The following is a 3,641-nucleotide window of genomic DNA, read 5'->3' as shown; positions in this document are numbered from 1 at the left end:
GCAAACTATGGCCTTCTTGCAGCCAAACACCTCTGATCTCACTTTTGATGATGTAAGGTTGGGCATTCAGACCTTGCTTCACCTGCTTTTCACCAAATATAGTCGGACATTCACACCTTCTTGCAGCCGAACACTTCCGCTCCACCTTTTAGTGTTTTATCACACCTTTTTTTTCACTGCATTTCATAGATTATGGTTGGAAATTCTCAACCACTCTCATCCGAAGACCTCTCCTCCCGCTTTTGTCAATATATTTGAACTTTAGTCGGCAATCACACCTTCTTGCAGCTGAACCACCTCCGCTTCCCTGTTTTGATCATGTATGGTCTGGCAATACTACCTTTTCTTACAAGTTTGTGAGTAATTATGGCTGGACTTTCACACCTACTTGCAGCCGAACACCACCTCTCTCGCTGTTGATGATGTATGGACCGGCATTCTTACCTTTTCTAACACATTTTTCAACAATTATGGTCGGAGATTCACACCTACTCACAGCCGAACAACTCCGCTCCCGCATTTGATTGTGTATAGTCGGGCATTCTCACCCTTTCTCATCAGCTTTTTGCAAATTATGATCTTACATTCACACCTACTTGCAGTCGAACAGCTCTGCTCCCGCTTTTGATTATGTTTGCTTGGATATCCTAACCTTTTCTTAACTGCTTTTTAAAAACTTTGGTTGGATGTTCAAACCTTCTTGTAGCCGAACACATCCACTCCTGCTTTTGATGATGTATGGTTGGGCATTCGAACCTACTTGTTGCCCGCTTTTCATTAATTATGGGTGGACATTCACACCTTGTCGCAGCCAAAGACCTCCGCTCCCTGTTTTGATCATGTATGGTTTGACATTCGCACCTTTTCTCACTCGATTTTTACTATGGTCGGCCATTCACAGCTTCCATCTCCACCATACTTGTATGGTAGGATATTCACACCCACTTGCATCCGAAGACCTCCGCCCCCACTTTTGTTAATATTTAGTCGGTCATTCGCACCTTACTCGCTTTTTGCAAACTATGGCCTTCTTGCAGCAAAACACCTCTGATCTCGCTTTTGATGATGTAAGGTTGGGCATTCAGACCTTGCTTCACCTGCTTTTCACCAAATATAGTCGGACATTCACACCTTCTTGCAGCCGAACACTTCCACTCCACCTTTTAGTGTTCTATGGGGCATTCACACCTTTTTTTTAACCGCATTTTATAGATTATGGTTGGAAATTCTCACCCACTCTCATCCGAAGACCTCTTCTGCCGCTTTTGTTAATATATAGTCGGGCATTCGAACCTTTTCTTACCCGCTTTTTACAAATTATGGTCGGACATTCACACCTACTTGCAGCCGAATACTTCTGCTCCACCTTTTAGTGATGTATGGTTGGCATTTGCACCTTTTCTTACCCTCTTTTTATACTGATTGCTGAAGATTAAGTTGTTCTTTCTCAAACTACAAAATTTTTTTAATTGTTGAAACTCGATTTGAAGTGGATAAATAAGGAGGACAAACAGTTTTAAGTCAGGCTGATAGAAGGAATTAATTTTATAGCAAAATCTGTATTTCGTCATATGTCGAGAGATGCTTATTGCTGAAGAAGTTCTTTCTCATTCTACAAAGTACAACGTTGTATCAGTTAAGTCTGGCCTGGGTAAAACACTGATGGGTATTTCTGACATGCAATCGTGAGGCTTTCCATCTGTGGGGTAGGTAGCAGTGTGGATGGATTAAGTGTAGCACATCTCTCGACAACAAGGTGTGGCTGTGAAAGAAGAACAGTTATGTAGGAGAGATGTCTGGTAAAGATATTTTGTTAAGTAACCATATCACAGCCACTGTATGAGGTACCTTAAGTGTTAATGGGTGAAATAACACCATAAAGACTCAGTTTAATATCTGATATGTCCTCTATACGAGGACTACATATTAAATGCATTTTTAGGAATAGAAGTTGAAAAAGGAGCTTGCTCCATTCACTCTTAGCATCGACCCGGTACTGCAGTGCCGCTGGGAACGGTGCGCTCTTCTCTGCTCTTGTGAAAAAGCAAACAGCGGTGTTGGATGGAAGTTTCAGGGAGCCCTAGATGAAACTTTCTTTTGATCTGCTGAGAAAAGAGAGTGAATGCGAAGTAGACTTTAACACGGCTCTGGGAGCGAGCCGAGTGCGGGCTAACCGGGAGAATTGCTTGAAAGAAACGCGACACCGAATTAGCGGTCAGAAAAAAGCCTCAATCAGGTGTTCCTGTGGTGTTTGTGGCTGCCTTGTCTTTTGCACAGAGTAAAAGACAAGGCAGCCATCGAATAGGGCCCGATTGTTCCTACTTGGTCAGCCGAGGAGAAAGGGGGGGGAGCAAGCGTCTCAACCAAGCAAAGCTCACCATGGGGAAGGTGGCTATGCCAACTAGCCTGATGACCTGCTCCCGCAGTGATGGATAATCGTACTCTGGTTTCTCTTCATAACGTAAAAGTCTTTCACCTTTTACTAAACACTTCCGTGGAGAGCAGCACTAATGAGTTGTTTCTATTTTTGGCAGGCTTTACCTTTGCGGGTGAAGCCCTTTCTGTCTGTGCAAAAGAAATCTTGTTAATGTGCAGAGTTACTTCTCTGAGTAGAGTCGCCTTACTTGTTGCGACTGTGCCGATGTTCGAAGCTGGAGTGCAAAGTTGTTACTTGAATGGTGCTCGCTGGAGCCTGCGGTAGTGTAATTTTGATATATATTGTAACCTATTGGCTAAGGAATAGTGCTGAAAATGAGGTAAATCTAATCCACCACTGTCCTTGGTCTTCAGTAGGGTTTTTAAACTAATACGTGGTGGTTTTGTTTTTCCACAGAAATTTGGAGATGCATGAATCTAGTGACTTAAACCAAGTAGCAGATGGTTTTATGGGGATCATTGAGAACAAATAGTTAACTTTTGGTAGTATCATCATTTTAATGGTTGTAACTCTCCCCATAAGTGATATAGGTAAGGACTTCCAACGAGAGAGCTCATCCTCTACTCTCTTTAATAATTGCACATAATTTAGCTTTGTTAGCTTTGAGAGCCTGGAGGAAATGTTTATGCCTAAATATCTAATATTTCCTGACTGTAAAGTGATCGCAGGTATATTCTGGACCCTACAGTTAATGGGCAGAACTGTGGTCTTAGACCAGTTGATAGAGTAGTCACAAAGTGCAGAGAATTTATTTATGAGTCTGATCGTGTGAGTGAGAGACGTCTGTGAGTTCTCAAGGAAAAGTAATACATCATCAGCATAAAGACTTATTTTATGCTCAATATTTTGGGGTTGGATGCCTTTAATATTTCTATCTTGTCTTATAGCAGCAGCTAAAGGTTTGATGAAAATAGCAAAAAGTGAGGGAGAAAGTTGGTAACCCTGTCTTGTACCTCTCTGCAGACTGAAGCTTGGAGAAGTTTGATCATTTGTCCTGATACTTGCATTTGGCGAGCTATATAATATCCTTATCCAGTTGATGAAGTGTGACACAAACCCGAATTTGTTTAATGTTGCGAATAAAAATTTCCAGTTCACTCCATCAAATGCTTTTTCTGCATCTAGAGAGTCGATTATGGTTTCCAAGTTGTTGATGGTAGAATAGTCTATGAGAAAAAGCGGGTGAGAAAAGGTGCGAATGTCC

General features: G+C 41.9%; 2 non-coding genes across 2 annotated transcripts; both read left to right on the top strand.

Moving 5' to 3' along the window:
• Nucleotides 1–1,844: 1,844 nt before the first annotated feature.
• On the top strand, nucleotides 1,845–2,027 carry LOC140287375 (U2 spliceosomal RNA). Its single transcript, XR_011911557.1, has one exon. It is a non-coding gene; the product is annotated as a U2 spliceosomal RNA (small nuclear RNA).
• Nucleotides 2,028–2,438: 411 nt separating this feature from the next.
• Nucleotides 2,439–2,552, top strand: LOC140287388 (U5 spliceosomal RNA). The gene has a single exon (XR_011911569.1). It is a non-coding gene; the product is annotated as a U5 spliceosomal RNA (small nuclear RNA).
• Nucleotides 2,553–3,641: the final 1,089 nt, after the last annotated feature.

The sequence above is a fragment of the Leuresthes tenuis genome, unplaced genomic scaffold (assembly GCF_036924035.1).
Source record: "Leuresthes tenuis unplaced genomic scaffold, fLeuTen1.0.hap1 SCAF_129, whole genome shotgun sequence".
Classification (NCBI taxonomy): domain Eukaryota; kingdom Metazoa; phylum Chordata; class Actinopteri; order Atheriniformes; family Atherinopsidae; genus Leuresthes; species Leuresthes tenuis.
Note: the sequence above shows the minus strand (reverse complement) of the source record. Positions and strands in the feature narration are given on the sequence as shown.